The 27,715-nt window shown below is 35.3% G+C and overlaps 1 protein-coding gene across 2 annotated transcripts in view; it reads right to left on the bottom strand.

Annotated features, from left to right (window-relative positions):
* Nucleotides 1–27,715, bottom strand: part of TFEC (transcription factor EC) — a 224,374-nt gene that overhangs the window by 180,658 nt on the left and 16,001 nt on the right. For both annotated transcript variants that reach the window (XM_069587955.1, XM_069587952.1), the window contains exon 2: nt 734–781. The gene's annotated coding sequence lies outside the window, so the exon portion shown is untranslated. The remainder of the gene's footprint in view (nt 1–733; nt 782–27,715) is intronic.

Here is a 27,715-nt window from a genome sequence, read left to right as displayed (position 1 = left end):
ATTCTGAGCAAAGCCAGGTACCAGTCTCTTGGGATTATGTACAAAGGCAAGAAAAAAAGTGGACATGTACAAACCTCAAAGGTGACTGCTGGGTTAATAAAACAGTCTGTTTTCTGTTCACCCACTCTTGCTCACAGTGTGCAAGTATATTAAAATATGTCAAAAGGAAAACCATTCGCTGTGCAAAAATAATTCAACTACAAGTCACAATTTCCAGCTGCTGGAGTGCCTTAAGTGCATTTAAGTACACTAACAAGTGACCCATACATCTCCCGATGAAAGTTGTATCCTCATTAAAGGAGAAACAAACACAAAATAGGAACAATTGTCACATAGCAAAACAGACCACAATAGATGCTATGTTTTCCTCTGTCCATTTCTGACTTGAGCTATCACAGACTGAAGAGCAACACTGTCCTGAAAGTCACCTCTTAAAAAGCCATGAAAATAAAACAAGGAAGCTGCTAGAGGAACTGAATGTGTAGCTAATAGCTATTCATATCATTTCTGGGAAAAAACTAGTATTTCTGTTCAGTGTATTTCTGGGGAAAAAAAATCTTTTGCTCTCTAGTCTCTATAAAATCTCACATTACATAAGACACTATAATAATGAGAAGTGACTGGATTAAACAAATGCACCCCCAGTGAATTCAGAATTAATGCTCTAACATATCTTTAAATAACACCTTTTAGATAAACTCTGGCTTAAGCATTTATAAGATATCATACCAACCTTTGCTTTTCTTATTTTTCTCTAGAGAACTATATCATTGATACGAATCTGAAAAAAAAAAAGAGAGAGACAGATTAATGTTCAACTCTAAAAATACTGTTTTTATTTGCTTACTATGTCCATATTACTGTAAGGTAAAAATAAAAATTAGATGCTCAGTGTGATAGCTCCAGTCCTCAGCATAGCACAATATATTTTTAAAAGCATATGCCTTTAAAAACTAGATAATAATCTGGAAAAATAAGGGAATAATATGGCTGACAGTATAGTTAATTACAACATGGTATTATTTTTTCAAAGCTAGGTACGGTCCTCTTCTTGTGTACAGGGACATCTTTGCTCAACTGTTTTTGTAGCAGTTACTGGGCATTATTATAATTGCCTATTTGCTCTATTGTGTCCCCCATACTAGGATGCAAGTTGCTCGAGAGCAAGATTTCTTATGTCATTTTTTAATGTAGTTGGAACCCCCATCTGGATCATAATAGGAATTGAAAGCCACTTCATATTCCCCTTTGAACTACCAATCTTTTCCTGGAAGACAGAAGAATTGTAAAGAGGAGGTGGATCTAGGAAGACATCAACAACTTCTGTGAAAAATTACAGCTCAATGGATATACACACAGAAGAGCAGAACGTCTCAACTCTGAACAATGCTTTGAACTCAAATATACAGAGCCATCATTAAAATGAAATTGAAGACTAGTATAGGAGGAAAGATAATAAGGGATCAGCAAACCAATCTAAAAAAATTAAATTCCTGTCCAGGCCCAGAATAACTGTGTAAGCTTAGAACAAGGAAATTATATGAGGAACCAAAGTTAGTGATCAGAATAACTTATTAAAAATGGGAAATCATATATTTGAATACTAAGAACTAGTGAGCTTGATTTTTAGCCCCCATGAAATGCAAAGCATTTATTAAACAGATAGTCTAGGAAGCCATGAAAAATAAAGTGGAAATCATTAGGAAGTAGTATTGCGTGAAGTCAAAAGAACATTGTATGAAGATAGAAGTCTTGGACTCTTGTTATATATGTGTACCCCAGTTACTTTAATGACTTCTCTTTCCCCCTATTTGTTGTGGGATGAACTGTGTTCCCCTCAAGAATCTGTTGAAGTCCTAAGCCCTGGTACCTGTAAATATGACCTTATTTGGAAACACATTCTTTCCAGATGTAATTAAGTTGCAAATTAAGACGAGGTCATACTGGAGGCTTCCTAGATGGTGCTAGTGGTAAAGAACCCACCTGCCAGTGCAGGAGACATACAAGACGCAGGTTCAATCTCTGGGTCAGGAAGATCCCCTGGAAAAGGGAATGGCAACCCCCTCCAGTATTCTTGCCCGGAGAATCCCATGGACAGTGGAAACTGGCAGGGTATAGTCCATAGTATCACAAAAAGCTGGACACAGCTGAAGAGACTTAGCACAGCACAGCACATACCGGAGGAAAGTGAGCCCTTAGTCTATATGTCTAGTGCCCTGAAATGAAGAGGAGAAAAGACACAGAAAAGACAGACACAGATGGAAGAATACTTTCTGATGACAGAGGCAGATACTGAAATTGTGCCAGGAGAGGAGCATGAAAATCTCCCTCTCCATTCTCAAAAAGGAAACACTCCTGACAACACCTTGATTTTGGACATCTAGCTTCCAGAACTGTGAGAAAATATGTTTCTATTGTTTTGAGTGACCAAGTTTTTGGTAATTTGTTATGACTCATCTACAAAACTAACCCACTAGTATATAAATTAGTCATATATATATATATATCTTCCTGAGGTGATTGTCAGAAAGACATCAGTTCAGTTCAGTTCAGTTCAGTTCAGTAGCTCAGTCATGTCCAACTCTTTGAGACCTCATGAACCACAGCATGCCAGGCCTCCCTGTCCATCACCAACTCTCAGAGTTTACCCAAATCCATGTCCATCGAGTCAGTGATGCCATCCAACCATCTCATTCTCTGTCATCCCCTTCTCCTCCTGCCCCCAATCCCTCCCAGCATCAGGGTATTTTCCAATGAGTTAACTCTTCTCATGAGATGGCCAAAGTTTTGGAGTTTCAGCTTCAACATCAGTCCTTCCAATGAACACCCAGGACTGATCTCCTTTAGGATGGACTGGTTCATTTGCAATTCTTAATTTCAGCAAAGCATTTCACAAAGTTTCTTGTAATGCACTCACTAATAAAATAAATCTATGTGAGCTTAATTATGACTTAGGTTCAAAGTTGTTCAAACTGTTATTCCCAAGACAGGTGATTAATAATTCAACATAAATGTTAAATTTTCCAAAAATCCACTTATTGATATGTTGAAAATAGCTCTCAGGCCTTGGATAGCCATATTTTAGGGCCCTTGGAGACAAATGGACAGAAGTTGGGAAACTGATCTTGAGAAACACTTGTAATGGTGGACACAGGACCTTCATTCACTTGTTGCTTTTAACACATTTAAAAAGACTTAAAGAAATACACAGAATGAATGCCACTCAAATATTAGGAAAAAATAAGTTGGGAGAAAAAAAAATTGAATGAAAGACAAACAACATTTGAAAATAAAATTCTTATTATTATCTTAATAACTATTTATTATTATTTTATAGTATAGTATAATTTAGTAATCACTGTTGTAAACAATTAAAAATTTAAACCCCTAACAGTACATCTACTAGTACTTGATACATAATAGATGGTAAATTATTATTATTATTAATAGTGTAATAGCCTAGAATAATGGGTCAAACTCACTTAGGTGGAAAATACATAATATTTCATTTGGGTTCAAAAGTATTAAAATATGTAAAGTGGAAAATATCTAAGTTCACCATAAATGCATATATAGTACATCTGGAGATTGCAGTTGAGCAAAGTCTCAGTGTCCTGTTTTTTGTAGCCTCTAAAACAAAAACAGAACAAAAGTGAGAATCTGGTATGAATTAATAGGTGTAAGTAAGCCTGTGATAATCTGATGAAAGGGAGGCTAAGAGGTCTTTTTTTCCTAAAAGCAGCAATTCTCCTCTTTACATTTGACAATAGTCTACATGATGGAAAAAGAAGAGAGACTTTCAAAGGAGATGGAGGTTTTCTGTACATTCCCATCCAAACTTTAGGAAGATTAAAAAAGGTAGGCTCCCAAGCCATGCAAATCAATGTCACAGGAAGATTTGGGTGAAGGCTAGATTGCTTCAGTTGAAGCAATTGAAGCTCACAATAGCAGCCTCCAAGAAATACAGCAGTTTTAAGAAACACCAGAGTCTCCTTCAGCTAAGATAGAAGTATGCAAAGCATGGCCACAGGCAATGAGGGGTTAATAGAAAAACACCAGCTAGGAAGAGACTTTGGAGCACATCACTCTCCAATATCCAAAGGAGATCCCAAAAGTAAAGAGGAAGGCAGGACATTTGCCAGGGGATAAAGACAAAGGCACGCAAAGAGAAGCTCACACTGTCATGAACTTTGGTGACGGCCAAGAAAATGGGACAAAGCAGGGCAGATCTAGTGTTAGTGTGGCTTTTTGTCAATTAAACCTCTATTTCAAGGCTCCTAGGAATATCATATGCAATGAGAAATCTTCTGGATGCAAAATGTATTTTCCTAGATGCTGACTGGGACACAATGCCTGTGATGAGTTCTTTATACTTGAGTTCTTTTCAATAACAGGTTTCAAACGGTTTTAGTTATTCACTGAACTAGTTTCTATGGATGCTATACAATAATTACCAAAGCTTTGGTGGCTTAAAGAACACAATTTTAATTTGTTTTTCTCTTATAGGACATCTGAAATTGGTTTCCCCGGGCTTAAGTCAAGTGTTGGTCATCAGAGCCTCCTTTTGGAGTCACTAGAGAATCCATTTTCTTGCTTTTTCAGATTCTAGAGGTTGCCCACATTCCTTGCCTTGTGGCCCCTTCCTCCATCTTCACAATGGGCACTCCAATCTCCTTCTCTGGTCATATGTCCGTCTCCCTGACTCCAACTTCTGCATCCCTCTTAAAAGTACTATGGTGACTACACTGGGCTCATCCTGATAATCCAGAATGATTTTCCCATCTCAAGATCCTTAACTTAATCACATTGGCAAGGTCCATGAAAGCATAAGCTATTCAGTTTTGCTTGCTTCACAAACACTTCTAATGCTTTTTAATTGCCCAGATGCTTTCCTAAATGCTTTACAAATATTAACACATTTAATCTTTATATTAGTCCCTAGGAGATGGGCTTCCCAGGCGGCTCAGTTATAAGGAATCTGCCTGCCAATGTAGGAGACACAGAGGTGGGTTCAATCCCTGAGTCAGGAAGATCCCCTGGAGAAGGGAATGGCAACATGCTCTAGTACGCTTGCCTGGAAATTCCCATGGAGAGAGGAGCCTGGTGGGCTGCAGTCCATGGGGTCACAGAGAGACAGACATGACTGACCACACATGAAAGTTATGGGAGTCCTGGGAGGTGGGAATCACTATAATCCCTGCTTCACTTATGAGCAAACTGAGTCACAGAAAGGATAAATTACTTGCAGACAGTTTCGTGGGTATTTAGAGGCAGTATGACTCCAAATCAGGCCTCTTAATGTGGTGGCCTTCATATAGTGTTTTCACTGTGAAAATTCTGTTTTATATGATTGTTGAAAAGGGTTAAATAAAATAATGTATATAAAATAGTTATCAGTGCTGTTCATTCAAAATGTACTCATTACACTGTGAATGGTAAAATAAATAAATATATCAGAGGCACTGACCAAAATAAAGACTAATCCAAAATAGGAAAAGAAGAATAAGCATGGTTAGGGATTGGAAATGCTATCATCTGGAAAATGATAGTTTAGCTTGAGAAGAATTATGGGGACATGATAGCTCTCTTGAAATATGTGATGAACTTTCATGTGAAAGAGGAAGTAGATTTATTTTAATGTCTCTCCATAAAACCAAACTAAAACCTAAGGGTAGAAATTATATGGTGATAAAATCTGCCTCAAAAAAACAGAAAGATCTAATAATTAGAGTGATCTACCAATGGAAAAGGCTGCCTGAGAATTTTGTAAGCTTTTAGTCCATTGGAATGTTCAAGCACAGGCTAAGTGACTTTCTGTAGTATATAAAATATGGAAAGGATTTTAACCATGAAAGGAATATTAAAATACTTTCATGCATTTATTCAGCAAATATTTACTGAACATCTTCTGTGTTCCATGCCTGTAAGGCCCCTTAAAACTCTGAAAATAATAGAAACTACTATTCAATCAATAAACAATAACACATGTTACAAAAATGGGCATAATTTCAGGCTGACTCTGAATGAGTTTACCGATTCTTTGGCTTCCAGGCTTTCTGGTCTGGTGTAATCTGCAGAAGCCTTTATTTTCACAATCACTAATCACAAGGAGACTTTTTCTACAATAAAGAGTCAGTTTTTACAGGTAAAATCACTCATTTTACATTCTGATAGCATGGGCTTTTCTTTAAAGGAGAGAACAAATTTTATTCCTCAATAGTTAGTTTATATTCCTTTCAGCCGCAAACAGGTATAATGATAACACCTTTTAATCCAAGAAGGGGAAAAATGGGATCCTTCTCATCTGATCTGAAGCACCTGCCCCTTCTGAAGAGTGTGCTTTGCCATTGTCTTTGGCAAAGTTATGCAAAGGCTTTACTCACTCTTGTGGATTCACAAACAAATTAATTATGGTAAGAATCTACTGAGTCCAATTTGTCCTGGGAATTATTAAGAAGCTGTCTACCTACCTCTCACCTAATCTCTCTGGCCAAGGAAGACTGTTTTGGAGAATGACCCAAAATTACACAGGTAATCTGAGAAAGTCTCCAATCGCTGTGCAAAATGTGTCCAGTCTGTATACCCACCCATATGACATTTAATCACACGGCACCCACTGACATTTATTATACAACTGCCAGTATGTGTCGGAATTAACCAGATAATAGGATAGCCCTCTATTTGATTTTTTTCTGCTCACAATATTTTCTTTGTAGAAGACACAAAGCAGAGATAATAATAACCCTGATACAAGTTGACCTTTAATGAGGTCTTACTATGTGATGGTCACATCATGTGAACCATCATAGGCAATCCTTTCAATACCCTGTTGAGCAAATGTTACCCTTATCCTTGTCTAATGAATGCAATGAAGTCAAGATTAAAATGCAAAGTGATATGCTCTTGAGCTCCCATTGACTGATAAACCAGTCTTTAACCACCTCCCTAACAAAGACCAATAAGTTAGAAGAAATATTAAAACATAATTACAAGTCTGTATTTAGATGTCTTTTATAAAAATAAACAGTGTCCCAAAGATGGAGTTAGAACCTAATTCTCCAGACAACAGTGTTCCAAATGACTATTGACTAATTTAAATATAAAAAGCACTGTCAGCCCCTGTGGGCTAGCGAGTTATTAAATATCATGCAAGAGCCTGTATAGGTAAGAACTTTTTTAAAATATGGTAAATTTTCTTCTCTTCCCCTTCAAAATGCCCCAAGGCACTCATATACATTATGGACACCACTGGCCTGAAAATTCTCAGTTGAGGGAAAAAGAAATCCAAAATCCTTGAATTATAAGAGGACTAAAAGAATCTAAAATGATAACTATTTTGCCCCTTTAACACCAAAAGATCAACTGATTTTTATTTTTCACTTGGAGTTGACCTTTATTTAACCCATGGCATGCCAAAGTTATGGCCTGAAGCAATTTTTCAGTGAATGCCTTGACTTGGGACAAGAATAGACATTTCTGCCTCTGAATCATTGTTTCATACCAGGGCTGATGGTCAGTCTAACAAAGAAAAAATACTTCTCAACATTTAAAGAACACTAAAATTTTCTACTCAATTATGTATTTCCTCCATTTCAAATACATTCAGAACGGTAAAATATTTTTAAATTCCAAAATAATCTACGTTATTCAGAGTTATTATTAAGCTCTTCACTGAAATGTTTGTGCTCAATTATATATTAAAAATAACCAACTGATTGTGTCTGCATTTTTTAAAAGTTGTAATAGTGTTTTTTGATCAACTGGCTGCCTACTGGCATCTCTTCCTAATGGAGAAATTAATTTCAAGGCATTCTAGTGCCTCTTTTACTCCCTAGATAAGTCCTGTACCTATACACAATTGTTCAGGTCTATCCTATTATTTTGAAAGTAATAAATGAGGTATATTTAAAGGATTTAGACATGATTAGTATAGTCTAACAGTCCTTCTCTAACAAAAACAAACTCAATAGCTGCATATCATAAAAGATTGAGATACCAAAGAAAAAAGTCCAAAGTACAGTAGGAAATATCTAATTTAGGGATTAAAAATTTATAGCAATAAGGACTGCGAGGCACCTTTGTGAGTTATCTAAGGGAGAATGCAGATTCTTTGGAAGTTTTTAATGATATAAACAGTTACATTTCTGAGCTGGCATAAATACTATCCTAGTTACAGGCAAGCAGCATAATAAAATAAAATAACTGTGTAGAAAAAGTAGATATAATCTAGCTCAAGGATGTCTAGAAGAAACTGTTCAGCAACTGTGTGTGCTTATATGAACATAATTTAATAGTAGCACAAATGTGTTGTAATATCATCTTCATATAGTTTTCTTTTTTTCCTAGGCAGAATGTATCTTTAGAAATTCATTTTAAAAAGATATCAGTATCATCTTATATTGAAAATTTGTTAAGCACTTTGTATCTACCATCTCCTTCAACATTTTCAATAAGCCTATTTATACATGTTCTTTATTGTTATCAAATGGAAAAACTGAAACACAATAATCACAAGTAATTTGCCCCATGCTACATATATAGTAAACTGAATATTAAATTCATATTAGTTTGACTTCAAAATATATGTTCAAAACATATGTTCCAAACTCCTGTATTATGTAGCAAAATAGTCTTAACAATAATTGAGTAAAACTTGAATCCAGCTACTGCAGTAGTTCAGGAAAGAGAAATGAGTTGTGGCTGCTAAGTCGCTTCAGTAGTGTCTGACTCTGTGTGACCCCACAGACGGCAGCCCACTAGGCACCCCCGTCCTTGGGATTCTCCAGGCAAGAACACTGGAGTGGGTTACCATTTCCTTCTGCAATGCACTGCTAAAATGATACACGATTATTTTTGTAAATGATACAAATAGCTATACAGAAAACCTAAGAAAAATCAACAATCAAAAATTTAAATAACCAGTTTAATATAATAAATTAGTAAAATGTTAACTATATGCACAAACTTATCAAAGTACTTAAAAACTACTGAATTGTGTACTTTCAGAGAATGAATTTTATAGCATATAAATTGCATGTCAATAAAAAGTTAAAAAATAAATTATTGTACTACCAGTTAATATTTACTGATGGTATAAATGTAAATTAGAACATTTTTTCTAGAGCATAAGTAAACTTTGTCAAAAGTCTAGTTCTTATCAACAAATGTCTAAAAATGTATTCTAGGAAACTAATTGGAGATAAGCCATTAGATTTAAACACAATAATATTCACAGTATTGTTTGTAATAGGTCCCCTCCCAAAAGAATTAAAACAATGGAAGCCGCACAAATCCAGGAACTACTTCAACATAGCCATAAAAAAAATCATGCTTCAGAGTAGTTAATTACATTGTAAATGCTGTCAATGTTAAGTGAAAATGGAAAGATACCAATAAAATAAAGGTTAAAAAGAATTAGAGCTGTAATAAAAGGCAATGGCAGCCCATTCCAGTACTCTTGCCTGGAAAATCCCATGGACGGAGGAGCCTGGTAGGATGCAGTCCATGGGGTCGCAAAGAGTCGGACACGACTGAGCGACTTCACTTTGACTTTTCACTTTCATGCATTGGAGAAGGAAATGGCAACCCACTCCAGTCTTCTTGCCTGGAGAATCCTAAGGATGGGGAAGCCTGGTAGGCTGCCGTCTGTGGGGTCGCACAGAGTCGGACACGACTGAAGGGACTTAGCAGCAGCAGCAGCAAATAGTATAAAAGAAGAGGATATTTTTGCAAAAAATATTTTGGACAAGATAAAAGAAGCTGATACAAAGGCACACTTGGGTCTAAGAAAGAATTAGTTCATTTGTTGGTGGGAAGTAGGTTGGTGGAGTCACCAGCGTAAGAGGGGGACAAGGAATTCCCGCTTATTCACTGCAGTGTATTTTTCCCTCCTCTATGGTAGGGAAAAAAATAGATTGCTACTCTACATCACTTTCCCTCAGATACACCAAACCTCCTTTCCCCATGGAGCTTTTGCAAGGGCTATTTTCTCTTCCTAGAAATTTATTCTTCTAGATTTTAACCTGACTGGCTCCTGATGCACATTCCATATATTCCACTGAAGATAATCACTTACTAAACTGCAGGGTCTTTTCTGCCCACCCAAAGCATCCTGGTCATCACCTGGGAATTTGCTGGAAAGACAGAATCTCATAATCCACCAAAGACCTATTGAATTCAAAGCTGTAGTTTAACATCATCCCCAGGTGATTCTCATGCACACTAACATTTGAGAACCACTGACTTTATAGACTATGATAGATAGCCCACACCAATCTCTTTCATCATTTTCTTCATAGTTCTTATTCATCTCCAAAATTCTTTCTCCATTCTGGCATGTAGTTCCATTAAGGCAAAAATCTTTTTGTCTTTTTGTCTGTGTCCTTAGTTCTCAAAATCATTCTCGATACACAAATGGAATCCAGTGACCGCTGAGTGAAAGCACAGGATAGAGAGAGCGAAACCTCAGTGATTTTGACTGAAGAAATAGTATTGCGTGTTTCCTTAACTATCTCAATTACTCTGTCTTTCAAGCTTTCCTACTATATATAGAGACAAAAGCTAATGGATAAATATTCTAACCCAAAAGTCATCATGTGAAAATAATATTTCATGGTGTATAATAAACCTTATCTAATAACTTTCTGAAGAATAACCAATGTTAGCATGAATAAAATTCAAAAAAGGTTTCTAAAAGTTAAAACTAGAATTACCATATGACCTAGTAATGCCACTCCTAGGTAAATACTCAAGAGAATTGGAAAACAGCTGTTCAAACAAAAATTTGGACGTGAATGTTAACAACATCATTGTTCATAATAGCCAAAGAGTGGAAACAATTCAAAAGCCCATCAAAGGATGAATGGATAAGCAAAATGTACTTTATACATATGAAGGAATAATATTCAGCCATAAAATGGAATGAAGTACTGCTACATGTTACAACACGGATGAACTTTGAAACTACTATGTTAAGTGCAAGAAGATACAAAAATTAAAAAGATACATACTGCTTGATTCCATTTATATGAGATGTCCAGAATAGGCTAATCCATAGAGAGAAAAAGCAGGTTAGTAGTTGTCAGGGGCTAGAGGGAAGGAGTAAAGATGAGCCTGCTCAATGGGTATGGAGTTTCTTTTGGAATTAGATATTGATGATGGTTGCATATTCCTGTGAATTTACTGTAAGTCACTGAATTGTACAGTTTAAAATGGTGAATTTTATGTTGTGGGAATTTTATAAATAAATAAAAGTAAATTACTAATTTAAAATATAGTAGCATAAATGTACTGACTTGCTAGAAAGAAACTTTGTGCTACAGACTCACTTATTTCAGGGGTCAGAATAATATGTGATGATTATCTCTACTAGACAGAGATAAAGCAGGGAAATAAGGTAAAAGAAATGAGTCTGGGATTTGCCTAAGCTAGGACTCAGATTTCTTCTATCCTTGGCTAAAAGGTCAATTGGAAAGAAAAAAGCAGTCAAGAATAAATCAGTAAAATAAAAAATTCATTAAAATTTAGCTATTGGGAGAAAAGGAAATAACCTTCCTTTCTTCTACTAAAGAGAAAATTGACAACCTAATTTTCAGAACAGGTAACAGATGTACTGTTAACACGCTGCAATTCATGGGGTCGCAAAGAGTCGGACACGACTGAGTGACTGATCTGAACTGAACAGATGTACGGCTATAGCAAGGTGCCCAGATTTTTTCTCTACTGGGAAATGTTGGAAATAAATTTAGGAGGAGCCTTCAGACTTACTGAAGTCACTGAAGTTGTAATTGTTGTTACAATTGCTAGGGTTTATTAAAGATCATCAGGAAGCTTAGCATTAAAAAAGTATTTGGATAGATAAGACCCCTGTTTGCACTTTAAGGCTTTACTCTTAATTACATATTGCTGTGACTAAGCACTTCAAAAGTGACTTTTATTAACTATGCTATTATTTAATTTAATAATAACTTTGAATAAAGTCACAAGTTAACCAAAGTTCACTAGTAAGTTAAATGTTTGGAGCTCAGAAAGCATTTTCCCACAGATCAGTGTTAGCATGGTGGTTGCGTCCATGGGGTACAAAGGACCAGATAATCAATACTCAACAGTACTAAAGAGCACAACACACATGTAAAATGATTTCAATGAAAAATGTTCATTCAGCATTCTGAGACCAAGACCACCTCTTCCCTCCACTGCATTACTGATGCTCATTCATTCATTCATCATTCCGTCACTCATTTAACAAGTACTGGTAGCGCCTGCTATGGGCCAGGCCCCTTTGATACATTGTCTCCCTCTCCATTTGACATGTCAGAAACTTTCTTCAGCTTGGAATAAGTACCTTGTGGCCTAGCTTATAAACTCCATCAGGTAGAGTTCCTCTAGGAGCAAAGATGAGGCTCTAGAGCAAGGAGGCATAATAAGCATTGGGAACAAGTAAAACAAGGTGATGGCATAGGAACCATCCATCTACCCAGCTGCCTGCTCCCCTCTCCCACTCATCACACTATGGCCACACTGGCTTTACAAGAGGAAAGCCTAGGAGGTGATACCAATAAAGGTAATACAATAAAGGCCAATAAGATAAAAGTTGCCTTTTCCTGATTCACACTCCCATAGAGAAGTGACCAGGAGGCAGAAATGCCAGGAATAATGTTGAAAGCCAGATAGGTATAAGGACTGAGATCTAAATATTTATTTCCTTCCTATTTCCCTTACCTGAGAGCATAGACATAAAAGAATAAAGGAAAAGGAAAAACATTTCTAGAAGTATATCCATAGGTTTCAATGTACATTGGAAATTGTGTGAAACAAAAAATTGAGTCTTCCTGCAACTGTTGATCTCATATCATTAAGGAATCATGAGTTACGAACTAACAAAGATCACCACCTAGCGGCCCCAGCAGGATAATTGCACTTAAACAAAGTGCATTGAAATTCAAGTTATTAGGGTTTCTTACAAGAATGTAACATAACATTGAAGCTTCTCCTTTTGTCCCTTGGATTCCAACTTCCTATTTTCCTTTTTGTCTTGGTCTTTCCTAGTTTATAATCCTAAATAGTCTCTAAAGCCTTCTATTTAAAATTATCTTTATTTAATCTTTACAATTAGCTGTCTACTTTGTCACATTTTGAGTCCTCTTATGATATGCCATAAGCCCCTATGAGTCTTAACTGAAGTCAGCTTCTTGAAGCATCATTTTTTCATACCACTCCCCTATTAAAAGCTTAAATTCTTAAGTAGGTCCTGTTGTGATCTTTAACAAGCCTGATCTAACCCACAGAACTCCATACTCCACTTAGCTAATGTTGCCTGCCCTATAGGCTACTTTCCTTACTGTTGCTTCAGTCTTCAAATCTCAGATACAACCACCCTTTTACCTATCTCTGAGTACTCAGATCGAATTCAAATTGCACTCTTTCCATCAGTTTTCACCTACCACCCCTGCCAGGGTTACTTCTTTCTTCTCTAACTTCCTACTGACATGGTTACTACCACTGAGTTCACTATTTAACTATTTTCTAATTGCTTTATGTATATTATGTCTGCAAAAAATGTTCCGTAGCTGGAGTATACCTGTATCTCCCACAAATCTCAGCGTGGTATTGAACAAAACAGAATGCAATAAATAAGTTATTTATTTAGAAAGGGATAGAAAAGAATTTCTGTAATTAAAGTGCTTTCAGTGGTCTGATGGAGAGGAACAAGGGAAAAGGAGGGAAAAAGTGGAACAGGGAAAGATTGCTGTAATTATACCTTATGAACTGAAAAATGTTAATCCTACCCTCCTTTATCATGTAAGAGCAGTGACAAATTAAACAGAAAAGTATCCCTCAAAATGCCAGGATACATTTAAGCTAATATTTCAAAATATGTCGTACAATTTAATCATGAACGTTTCAGAAGAATATAGTTAATATAGTTGTTTTGTGTACGAACAGTGAGAGAAGCTCACTTTACAGATAAAAAGAGGAGGGAAAACAGGAAAAAAAATTGTTATTTAAAAGGTAATGGAATGTTAACTTGCATTCTAAGGTAAGACAAAGTTTTAATTCTTGGGCAGCAGGAGAAAGTCTGCTCCAGGGATGTGAATTACAGACAGATTAGGCAGCTGCACAGTTGGAAGTAACAGGACCAAGACAAAGTCTTCTGCACTCAAACTCTGACATACAATTCAACCAACTTCGAATGTGAACAGAAATATTTTACCCCCAAAATGTGAATAATAAAACAAATAAAATATTAAATAATCTACTCAAATGAAGAAGTCTGCAGAATAAGTAATGTGAACTTGAATAATCTCATTAAGTGACACCAGAATTCTATTTCTAGTGCAGCTGCAAGTAGTTTTATAACTAGGCCTCCAGGAAAATAATTAGACTATTTTAAGGAGTAGGAGCTGATTCTATTTTGAGGAGAGAGAGAGAAAAAAAAATGCTTCTCCAATGTAAATCACCCCCCCTCTGCCAATTCTTCAAACTGACATTTTCAAAGGGATCAAAAAAGAACAACTACTTATATCTGTATATATATTGCTATTTCGCCACAAAAAAGTGACATATATACAAGGCCTTGCACAAGATGTTGTAGAGGGAAACAAATATAAATGACAGAGACCCTGTCCTCAAGTATCTTACTGGGGCAAGATGGCCGATGCAATTTAAAATTTAACAGATAGTAAAAAGTCCCATGGCAATTTTTAAGGTACCTGCATCTTACACAGGTAGTCTATATTTTCACACTTCAACAAATATTAGAAGGTCACAATTAACAAGATGCTATATTAGGTATTTGGGAATAAGAAGTGAATCGATTACACAACTGACCCTCAAAAGCAGTATTCCTAACATAAAACACATGGCAGATATGTTAACTAGGATAAGAGAGTACTTGATAGAAGAGGCAGAGTTTGGGATTCACCTTAATGTACTCACGTGCATGCTAAGTCGCTTCAATCCTGTCAACTTTTTGCCACCCTATGGACAGTAGTCCACCAGGTTCTTCTGTCCATGGGGATTCTCCAGGCAACAATACTGGAGGGGGTTGCCAAGCCCTCCTCCAGGCGATCTTCCCAACGCAGGAATCAAGCCCATTTCTCTTATGTCTTCTACATTAGTAGGTAGGTTCTTTACCACCAGTGTCTCCCGGGAAGCCCAGTTATGGCTTACATAGGGCTTCCCAGATGGCACTAGCGGTACATAAGAGATGCAAGTTGATCCCAGGGTCAGGAAACTCCCCTGGAGGAGGGCACGGCAACCCATTCCAGTACTCTTGCCTGGAGAATCACATGGACAGAGGGGCCTGGTGGGCTATAATCCATAGAGTCACAAAGAGTCAGACATGACTGAAGTGATTGTATGAAATATGAACCAAGAGAATCGTCTCAAAGATGATGCCATGTAGGGGAACTAAGAACAGAAGAGGGGTCAGCTTGGTATCTATGAGGAGTTGATGACTTTATTCACACATATTTTCAGCTTGAAGTGCCTTTCAGAATGAAATATCCAGATAGGAATTACAATGGTGGACAATTGAGATCAGAGATTAAAGTTGTTGATTTGGAAAACATCCACAATGAGTATAAAAGAACTGAGCAAACTGGAATCTCAGACCTTATACAAAGGACAGCAAGAAAAGGCAATCTGATGCCCAAGAAACCTAGTAGTGAAAATGGAGAGATCATGAGAAATGGTAAATAGAATCAGTTATCAGTTAGCTCCCCCGTCCTTGCTCTACATTTAGTACTCTTCCGACATGGTAGGAGGAGTGAAATTCACTCTTTAGAGAAATTAAACCAAGCAGTACAAAAGTACTTCCTAGTAAGAACATCACAGGAAAACAAACAAACAAACAAAAAAAAGACTTAAAGTAAATGAGATAATGTATATGGGGTAAAAGTTTAAAAAAAAAAAGACTTGAAATTAGCCTCAGAGCGATAAAAGAACATATTTTATGAAATGATAATCAGAATGCACTAAAATGGAAAAAATCCATTTCAACTAACTAAACAAATAAATATGAGGCCACCCAAAATGCAAAAATAAAAAAGTGATCAAAATAGGAGAGGAAAAAATAAGAACTACATTAGGTAAACCACAAGGAATTCTGGAATGCAAAAAGAAGGAGCTGTTAAAATAATCAAAGAATTAATAAATTAATAAATAAAATTCCACAGAACTTGAGCTCATTAATTTCCAGTTTAAAAAGGCCCTCATGAACCTATCAAAAGGAATGACAAAACCACACTATTGAGAAATTTCAATGAAAAAGATTTAGAACTCCAGAAGGCCAGATGGAATTGGTATCAGTAACCTATGAAGACAGAACATAATGGAAGTATGATTCCTTAAAATGTGAGGGAAAATGACTTTTGGTCTAGAAATCTTTACCAGGTTAGTTACTAGGCCTAGGTTTCAGGGTCAAAAAAAAAAAAAAATCTTATAAACATGTGAGATCATGAAATTTCATTTCCCTTGTATACTGTTCTGACCACTACTGAATAAGTCACTTTAGTCAATTGTGGAAGTAAATCAAGAAAAAGAGGAGAGTGGGATTCAAAACTAAAAGTTGAAAAAAATAAACAAAAGCTGGAGCTCCAACCTAGAGTAATCACTTAGGTAGGTATATAAATTTTACCTTATAATTATTTTCCCTCCACTACTCTATTTTCTTCTGGTTTCTATTGTTGCTGATGAGAAATCTTCAATTATTCTAATTCTCACTCTTTTTAAAAGGTAATTACTATTTTCTCTCTACTAGCTTTAAATATTTCTGCTTCATATATGATGTTCTGCTGGGTATGCATTTAGATTGGTTTAACTTTCTGACTATGGGTTATGTGACTCCAAACTAGTGTGCTCACAGCTTCAGTTTTATCGGCCATTTTGAATTTTGCTTCAGAGTATGTTTATTTTGTTTTTAAAAAGCTATATATTCCTTTTGAGTTACCTCTTTTTTAATAGTTTACCTTCTTGTCTTTTCTGTGGTTTCTAGCTTTGGTTGTTTATTTAGAGAGGCCTTATAAACCTGGGACTTCCCAGGTGGCTCAGACGGTAAAGCGTCTGTCTACAATGCGGGAGACCCGGGTTCGATCCCTGGGTCAGGAAGATCCCCTGGAGAAGGAAATGGCAACCCACTCCAGCACTATTGCCTGGAAAATCCCGTGGATGGAGGAGCCTGGTAGGCTACAGTCCACGGGATCACAAAGAGTGGGACACAACTACGTCACTTCACTTCACTTCACTTCACTATAAACCCAAAGAATATGGTTTTTTAAAAAAAGGCTATTTCGACAAAAAAAAATGTTATTTAAATGCAAGTGAGTAAAGATTAATATAAAAGTGGTGTGTGGATGACTGCGCTTGAGAAGGCAACCTGTATAATGTGGAGTAAGAGTCATTACTGAGAAATATAAGGGAAATAAGCACAAATTTACATTTTCTTTTGCATATGTTGCCTTCAGACTGGCATACCATATTTCACTGAGCATACAGAGAATAGCAAATGTAATCTGTGTATTGAAGGTATTATAATTGATTACTAAGACTAAGCAGTAACGTGGTGAAAGAACAAGGTCTAGAACACAACCCTCTTTGTATGATGTTTTGTTTGTTAACCACTTGCTACTTTTGTGGTTCAAGGACATGGCAATCCACTCCAGTATTCTTGCCTGGAGAAGTCCATGGATAGAGGAGCCTGGTGGGCTACCAGTCCATAGGGTCGATGCAAAGAGTCAGACACATCTGAGCAACTAACACTTTCACACTTTTGTGGTTGCTAGTATTTTTACATTTCTATAATTTCCTTTTGTGTGTGTGTGGTCTGTTTTAAATTTATTTTTAATTGGAGGATAATTGCATTATAATATTGTGTTGGTTTCTACCATGCATCAACATGAATCAGCCACACACATACATACATCCCCTCCCTCTTGAACCTCCATCCCACCTCCCTCCCCTCTAGGTTATCACAGAGCCCTGGGTTTGAGCTCCCTAGGTAATACAGCAAATTCCCACTGGCTGTCTATTTTACATATGGTAATAGATACGCTTTCATGCTACTCTTTCAATTTGTTTCACTCTCCATTGCCACCCTGCAAAAAGGTTCGGCAGTACCATCTTTCTAGATCCCATATATGTGTGCTAATATATGATATTTGTTTTTCTCTTTCTGGCTTACTCGACTCTGTATAATAGGCTCTAGATTCATCCACCTCATTAGAGCTGGCTCACATGAGCCCCGTTTTATGACTGAGTAATATTCCATCGTTTATATGTACCACATGTTCTTTATCTATTCATCTGTCAATGAACAGCTAGGCTGTTCCCATGTCCTGGCTATTGTAAATAGCGATTCAGTGAACATTTAGGTACATGTGGCTTTTTAAATTATAGTTTCTCAGGGTATATGCCCAGTAGTGGGATTGTTGGGTTATATGGCAGTTTGATGAGATGGCTGGATGGCATCACTGACTCAATGGACATGAGTTTGAGTGAACTCCAGGAGTTGGTGATGGACAGGGAGGTCTGGCGTACTGCGATTCACAGGGTCGCAAAGAGTCAGACACAACTGAGCAACTGAACTGAACTGATGGTAGTTTTATTCCTAGTTATTTAAGGAATATCCATAATATTCTCCATAGTGGCTCTGTCAGTTTACATTCCTGCCAACAATGCAAGAGGGTTCCCTTTCCCCCACACTCTCTCCAGCATTTATTGTTTGTAGATTTTTGATGATGGCCATTCTGACTGGTGTGAGGTGATATCTCATCATAGTTTTGATTTGCATTTGTCTAATTATGAACTGAACTGACTGAACTGAATTATGAGCAATGTTGTGCATCTTTTCATGTGTTTATTAGCCATCTTATATCTCTTTGGAGAAATGTCTGTTTAGATCTTCCGCCCACCTTTTGATCAGGCTGTTTGCTTTTCTAATATTGAGCTGCATGAGTTGCTTGTGTATTTTGGAGATTAATCCTTTGTCACATTGTTTCATTTGCTATTGTTTTCTCCCATTTGGAGGGTTGTCTTTTTACCTTGTTTATAGTTTCCTTTGCTATACAAAAGTTTTTAAGTTTAATTAGGTCCCATTTGTTTATTTTTGGTTTTATTTCCATTATTCTAGGAAGCAGGTAATAGATCTTATTGTCATTTATGTCAGAATGTACCACCTATGTTTTCCTCTAAGCACTTTATAGTTTCTGGCCTGATATTTAAGTCTTTAAACCATTTTGAGTTTATTTTTTTGTGCATGGTGTTAGGAGGTGTTCTAGTTTCATTCTTATACATGTAGCTATTCAGTTTTCCCAGCACCTCTTATTGAAGAGACTATCTTTTCTCCAATGTGTATGCTTGCCTGCTTTGCAAAAGATAACGAGGTGGTGAAAGAACAAGGTCTAGAACACAATCCTCTTTGTATGATGCTTTGCTAGTTACCTTTGTGGCTCCTTGTATTTTTAAATTTTTATAATTTCTGAGGCCAATTCTTAGCCAAATTGAGAAGGGGAAAGTTATTGTCATTCCCCCAGATGTCTTTTCCTGAGGTACTTTTTCCCCAGATGGTGGTTCCCTACCACCTTCGACTCCCAGTGCTCTCCTTGTCCTCCCAATAAGATGTTAAGGGTTTAGTACATTTTTCTCCATTCTTCTTTATGTCACCACATTCCTGCTACCACAAATGCAAGAACATACACATACATTTGGGCTTGGCAAATCAGCCACCGCAGACTTTTTTCTTGGGTAATATGGATCCACTAATCAAGATTAATCTGTTACTAGCTAAAATGAATTAACAATACCATCATTCAGAACATATATTTTCAACTTTGGCCACAAAGATATCATGAAAATACAAATTTTACTTATTGTAAAAACAAGTGTAATCATATTATTTCATATTATTTTTACTAAATCCAGATAAAATATTATTTCATAGAAAGAGTAATCTAAAATAAATAGGGGGAAAATAATGATTTTAATTAGTCACATTTATTGTTTATATTTAAACATATTTTTCTAGAAAACGTGACAGTTCTTGAAAAAATTGTTTCTTCAAATATTTTGTTTCCTCTGGCTTTTATATAATTTCCATTATGATAAAGAAGGAGATTTCTAAGCAATAATAACAATTAGGATGCATCTTTGCCCTAGAAGTACTCACTGCCAGTGATGATTTGCAGTATTTAGTGCCCTTGAGAAATTAACACACATTAAATATAAATTGCTTGAGAGGAGCTTTTCTCTCCATGGCACAATAAGATGGCAGGAAACAGGTAGTTAACTATGGTTGCCACTTTACGCCCTCCTAAAAATGTTCCTTTAAGTTTTACTCTTGCTTGTAATCTTATTAGATCATTATACTTCACTTCATGCTCCAAAAACCTGGAGGCCATTTGATGGAGAGGTAGGAATAATTGCTCTTTTAAAATGATAAACTATTTCTAGATGATGTCCCATCACCACATGAACAGCAGGTGATGGGAAATACTGTGGAGCAGCCAGTAGCATCATTTTTAGGAGTTAGTGCCTAAAGTTGACCCATAAATTCAAAAACAAAAAAATGTACAGTTGACCCATAAATCCAAAAAATTACTCATAGAAATCCCTTCAATCAACCATAATCTGTATACTTTAGTGTTGTCTATACAACACTGTTCAAAAATACTATTTCTCAATGTTTTCTCAAGGATTTGAGAAATTTTCTACTTCTTTGGACATCAGATGAAATTTTTGGCCATTTAAGTCTACATTGAATGAAAACTACAAATGCAAAAAAGATCAAAGTTATTATCCAGGAGTTACTTGGAGTATTATCAACTAAAAAAGATCAAAGTTATTATCCAGGAGTTACTTGGAGTATTATCAACTAAGTACAATTCAAAAAATGAATATGCTCAAGGGTCAAAATTTAATAAAGTTAATATTTACTGTCTCATCAAGGACATTCTTAAGTAAAACTGGCAATATTTTTCTTTAACTGTGAGTAAATGGCAGTAAATAACCTCATAATTACTAGCAGTTTGGTGCCACTGCCTTGATTCATGAAAATGCACCAGACATTTCACTCATTATTGCTCTTGAACCATCATCAGTGCACGTGTCAAGAGTGAAAATGGCAAAGAACATCTTACAAATAACATGAAAGTACTTTTGACAATGTAGTCCTCCTAAAAGGGTCTTAGAGTTCACTGGGAATTATGAAACACTCTTTGAGAACTATAGCATTTAATCAAAATTTTAACAAACTATAGAATATTAGTAGCTGAAAAAAGCAATTTTATTGTGAATGTTTATGTGATAAACGTATAAAATTTAAGCAATATAATAGGTAATACTTTGAAATCACTTTTATTTTTGCTTTTATCCCATTTCTTATTTGTCTTTTTTCCAGAACAACGTCAATTTTAAAGCTGTGCCAGTTACTTTTTAATTTTTTCTTCAAAATAGTTTTTTTCCTAGACTAGGAGATGAAGAAAGCCATTATTACAGTAACTAAAAGTGAAATAAATATATGCAATACAAGCTGTCATAAATCTTTATGCTTATAAATTTTAGTGCTTATAATATTTTAGGTTTCTGTTGATTTTCAAAAGTTATATAGTTATTTATATAGTGATAAATAGAGTTGGATACAACTGAGCGACTTCACTTTCACTTTTCACTTTCATGCATTGGAGAAGGAAATGGCAACCTGCTCCAGTGTTCTTGCCTGGAGAATCCCAGGGACAGGGGAGCCTGGTGGGCTGCCGTCTATGGGGTCGCACAGAGTCAGACACGACTGAAGTGACTTAGCAGTAGCAGTAGCAGCAGTACTTTAGTATTTGTTTAAATCACAATGCCTTATGTTAAGATTTCTGGTAATAAAAAAAAAAGTGCAAAAATTCCTTAGCACCCAAAAAAGATTTCTGGTAATAAAAAAAAGTGCAAAAATTCCTTAGCAACCAAAAAGTAATTCCTTTCTTTATTAGAAAAGTTTCTTTACTGATGAATGTGTTTTGGAAACTATAATGTAACTTAATCATTTAAAGGTTTTTCACGCTAATCTTGTTGATTTCCAAAAAAAAATTCAGCCTTTACTATCCTGACTGAAGTGTACTTTGAAATAGTTATAAGAAAATTTTAAATTTCTACCTCTTTATTTTTCATTTCTTCGCATGATTTTTCAAGGTTTAACCTATGCTATTGTAGTAAGTGCTAATTGAAGCCTAATGTGCAGCAGTTTATTAAATGCCTAAGACTTTTTAAGATTTGAAACAATGCTGAAGTAGAACACTTGAATTCATTGAGCAGATAAAAGAGAATGGGTCATGAAAGATAATAACCCAAAAATCAAACCAAAAAACTCAAGATTGACACAAGCTTCTAACATGTAATCACTGACAGGAAAAGCCTGCAAATCAAGGCAAAAGACAGCAGTCCAGGCAAACCAATCTGAAAGCTGAGGCTAAAAATAACTACCTCACTAGTCTTTGTAGAAAAATTCTGCATGCTAAACATGTCAACGTAAATGTGTCTGGTTTATGAATAAGACTATTTAAGAACAAAGACTGCATATGTTAAAACAAATAAAATTAATATAAAAGACTGAGTCAAGTAAGTGATCTATGTAAGTTCAGAAACTTTTCAATTAAATAGTTGTAAAGCTGTTAAACTAGATAAACTTTATCACACGTTAAGCAGGGAGTCTATGCTTGACTTCCATTCTATGCTAAAAATAAAAAAGAAAATGACATAAAAAAAAGAAAAGGGAACGAAAAGATGCACCCTTTCAATCAATGAATTGTACACAAACTGCATTACTTCTTAGAAGTTTATCATAAATGTTACTGCATACAGCAATAACCTGTCTTCTCTCTCAACTTCAGTTCAAATTCTTCTCCGTAGGTCTCTGACATTATTTTCATGCTTTTGACAACTAATTTTACACATCAAGAGGAAATGTGATCATTTGTGAATCTCTTATTTTGGGAGGAAGGAAAATTTTTTAGAAAACTTTGAGATTAATAAGATTATAAGCATTACTATATGAAAAATTAGAAGTCCTGCTTTTGTGTCTTTTATTTGGATATCTGAGTTAAACATAGGGCACAAGTACTTCTCTATCTATAGAAATTTTACAACTGTGGTCATGCTAATGGAAAACAAAGGTATGTTTTAGCTTCAAAGCAGAGTGGCAAAAATGTACTAACCTATATATGAAGTATTAGACAATTTTATAATACTGGTCTTTGAAACCAAAATAAATGCCTTGTTTATTAAGAGTCAGGAAAGCCTCTTCAGCTTCTGTTCAAATATGTTGCAACATTTGAATAATGCCAGTCTCTGTAGGACTGATATTAGACTATGAATATTTGACCTAGAATGTCATTAACAACTTATACATTTTAAAATCACGTTTTGAAATGCAGCAAAACTAAGATTGTGCTGAATTTAATTTCAAAGTCATACTATCCCTGCTTTTACACTGTATGTGGTAATCCTTGATTTTTTACACTGATGCTAAATGTTAATGAACAGAGCCACCGTGTACCATTTCACCTGGAGCAATGAAAACATTAAAATCTCTTCAGAAGCCTGAATAAAACTTTATTTTATAAATATAATCCATGTTAAAGCTCCACCGTTTCACTGTACTTTTGAATTAAGGGCACATGGAAAATATGGAAGCGTTTCCTTTGAGATGGCTAACTAAAGCTACAAAATGAGCACTGTACGGCATTTCCAAGGAACATGGTTCAAAAGTTGTACGATTACTACTAAGGTTGTTTTATTCTCTACCACATTTGGAACAGGAAGTCTGTGTTGTTCTTGAAGAATTCTGAAAAGCAATGTCACAGTCTGATGACCTCTTCTCCTCATTAAAACGTTCCCAAAGACAGCGCTCTGCATGATGTTTTGTAGCTTCAGCAGCCATGAACTAATTTGTACCTCTTATTTTGATCATGCACTGGTGAAAGCACCAAACAATATTTTTCTTTAAACACAGAGAGGTCTTTCAACAGCTCAGCATGCACTTCTACCCTCTTTTTAATCTTGGAGCACCTATTTATTTGCTCTTTTCACCACTAAATCTTCTTTGCTCCTTTCTGCCCCCTGCAAAGCGGCTAGTTAAAAATCTTCAGTGTTTTTTCTTCATAGGCTTAAACCATTAAAAGGATATTACCATAAAAACAGAGATGAGGGCTTGTAGATACAGTACAAGGAGAATTTGCATTTCTAATTTTTAATCCAATTAAACTAAAATGATATTTATTTAGTTACTACCTTCCTATAATGTGCATGATCACTTAAACTATGTAAAAAAAATATAGCTTTAGAAAATTAGCTTTTTAGAGTTCTCTGCAAAGACAGATTTGTTCCTCACTGTGAAAAAGAAAGCTTTATGATTCATTTGTTTATTTTGTATACCCTTACAGTTTCTTTGGTTCAGTGACATAAATCTTTTCTATGTATTTTTCTACATTACAAAGAAGATGTTGAGATTATTGTATGCATTACACAGGAAATTGGTTTTAAGCCATGCATTTAATTTACTCAAGAAAACAGAAGGGCTGGGGGAAACCATAATATGACATTGTTAATGGATATGATTTGTAAGTAGTAATATTTTGAACTATATTAATGAAAATAACTCCAAAACACTTAATGATTTAAAAGTATTGCTTTAAAATGTATATCAATTTATATTAATTGGAGTTACATAAAAACTCACATATGACTAAACGCTAACGACTGATTAATTTTTGGTAAATTTCATCAAGCCAATTATATAGCTGTAAATAAGCCATACTTTAAGGATTATAGATCTAGTTAAGGTGAAATTTATAATTACACACTAATAAGTGGATTCTTTCTCCACCATGAAAGATTTACTCTTTCAAAATGTAATTACTAAATACAATAAATTTCTCTTAGCATAATCAAAGATAATAATGTAAATATTTCACCATTAATGTAAATCACAGTATGTCTTCAAAAACAATAGAAATTGAAATGCTAATATTATTTAAAATATTAATTCATTGACTTTCAAGTTCTCAAAAGACAATTGATTCTTAAGCACTGTTTTATATAAATATGCAATTCATCCAAATAGTTTCTCAATTTATTTGTAAAATTAAGCATTTGTATGAAATAAATGGAATACCAAAAATGTGTTGTTTCTAATGCTATGACCAATATTAATGCTAGTGATATTTTAAAAATATTTTTATCCAAGTAAATTAGTCAAATCAATGTTATCAAAATAAATTATGTGACTTTTTAAGTCACCCCATCTACTTAAGTGATCCTTTTCTCTGTTCCATATTGCTTCCTAATGAATAATTTTTGTTGCCTTATACATTTTGAAGGCAAATGAGGATGTGTAAAAATTGCTAACTTCATGTACTATTCCTTCAAATGTAATCATGTTTGCTATTTAGAATTGCTTCTTCCATAAATTTGTCCTTGATTATTTTAATCTTGAAATATACTTACATGACCTATTGTGTTTCTATCATATCTTACATATCACTTTTTATTAATAAAGAGTTCATAGGGATCAGCAATTGTCATAAATTTTCTTGGTCTTTTCCCTCAGTAGAAGACTCACCAGGTTGTTTTAATTTATGTTTTAAAAATAATATATCTTCTGAGATATTCAACTCTAAGTTGTATTTATGTGCCTATTTTTTTATGTTTCCCGAGGTCTAGTTTGAACTTTGGGAATATCTACCCACATGATTCTAAAACTTCAGATGAAATAAACATGAGGCACCAGCTTTCTGGGGTTCCCTGGCTTGGTTAAGGGATGATTTTCAGTTTAGTATAACAAAGTCAGAGACGTGGATGTGAACACAGGACCAGTCACAGACCTTCAAATGAGCTTGAGCAAGTTACATCATTTTGAGTCTTAACTTTCTTAACTTTAAACTGAGTTTAAACAATCCTTTTCTGCAAGGTTATTAAGATGGTTGCAATGATTTTTGTAAAGGATATGGTAATGATAGATGCTAGCTGTTAGTTCTAATTGCCTGTTTAGCTGGGCCCCCCAAACATTAAGAAATTTACTGGCATTGCACCAAGAGTGATATCTCCTAGAAGGGTGTCAGAATGAGTGCCAAGAAACCTGGATTCTTTCTTCAGTTCACAAGTCCCCTCACCTTCCTGAGCATCAATGAATAAGATTTGAACTAAATAACAGGACATTTTTACTAAGTATGATATATAAATAATACTAAGTATTAGTATATAAATTTATATAATAGTTGTGAAAAACCACTGAAACGTATCAGTTAGAATAGAAAACAAAAGTAATGTTATAAAGATAAGATCCCAGATTCAAACCAGAAGAAAACATTTTTTTAAACCCCTATCTTGAAAGAAAAGAGATCCAGACAGGCTTTCCGAAAATTACATAACTAGCCAAATAGTTAATCAATAGTTCATCTGTTCTATGTAAATCTGCTTTTCTCAGGTTGATTGTAAGATATCTCCTTCTATTGTAAACTGTATTAAATTAACATCTAACAGTGCCACAATAAACTATAACAGATTAATCAAACAAGATAAGTCATTATATTCATAAATAGTTCAAAGTACTATACAAATTGAAAACATTTCAATTAACCTAACATCTTATCTTCAGAACAAGTATACTGATTTTGGTATAGGAGGGACATTTTTCCTGATTTTTTAAGTATGCTGTTTGAAAGTGAGGATCATCCTTGGATGTAGTTTCATGTTCCAGTCTGACTTTTTGTCCACTAGATGTCCCCAGTGCGTCATACAGAAGCTCTGATCTCAGATGGGGCCTTGTTAGAATCTGCGTCTACTGTTTCCTTTTGAAGTGAGTTCCTGAGACACTTTGTCAAGTGATTTTTATTCCTGAGTGCATTTCATCCTGAAAATTAACAAGCTGCTAATCTACAGAGAAATGCAATCATTTAAAGATCTTTGTCTAAGAGACAGGATATAACTTTGCCAATTTGCGAAGCAATTAAAGAACATGTATATCTTCTTTTCTGAAATGCATTGAAGAAATCAAAGACTTGAAACAAATTCAAAATCCTTAGAGAAAAAGTTCATAGCCTTGAAAAGAACAACTCTTAACACAACTTTTAATTGTATTGGTTTCAAAGGGTGAATAACATTTACACAAAATAGTTCAGAAAACTGTGGTAACAGCAGGAGCCTTGTTTAATTTGAACTTTAATAAATTAAAGAAAAAATGTAAAAGCCTGAACAGTCACCCAAAGCGTTCCCTCCTAACTCACACAAAAACCTCGATAACAAAGGCTACAAGACTGAAATACAATAATAATTGCAATGTGGGGATGTTCAATTAGAACTAGGCTTGCAAAATGCAGTCTTTTTCTCCCCCAAAGCCCAGTGAGCCCATATTACAGGAGGCTTCTGCCTCTGACTGGAAAATAACACCCTCTGGGGTTGCTGTGGCAGATGGCTGCTCTAGAGGACTGAGAATCTACTCTTCTAAAGCAGTTCAATAAGGATTCCTACAAGGCGTCTCCAAATGGAGGCACTCAGGCAGCGTGTTTCTGCCTCGCAGGGCAAGAGGTAAAAAGTTCAGCTTGTGAAGTAGAATAGTTTCTGCCCCAGAGCAAGAGAGAGAAAAAGTACAAGAGCATTCTGATGAATTATCTCTTACTCGGAGCTAACATCAGCTTCTCAGGAACAATGACCAAATCTAACCAGAGTTGACAGCTCCATT

Source organism: Ovis canadensis, chromosome 4, assembly GCF_042477335.2.
Source record: "Ovis canadensis isolate MfBH-ARS-UI-01 breed Bighorn chromosome 4, ARS-UI_OviCan_v2, whole genome shotgun sequence".
In the NCBI taxonomy this organism is placed as follows: domain Eukaryota; kingdom Metazoa; phylum Chordata; class Mammalia; order Artiodactyla; family Bovidae; genus Ovis; species Ovis canadensis.
Note: the sequence above shows the minus strand (reverse complement) of the source record. Positions and strands in the feature narration are given on the sequence as shown.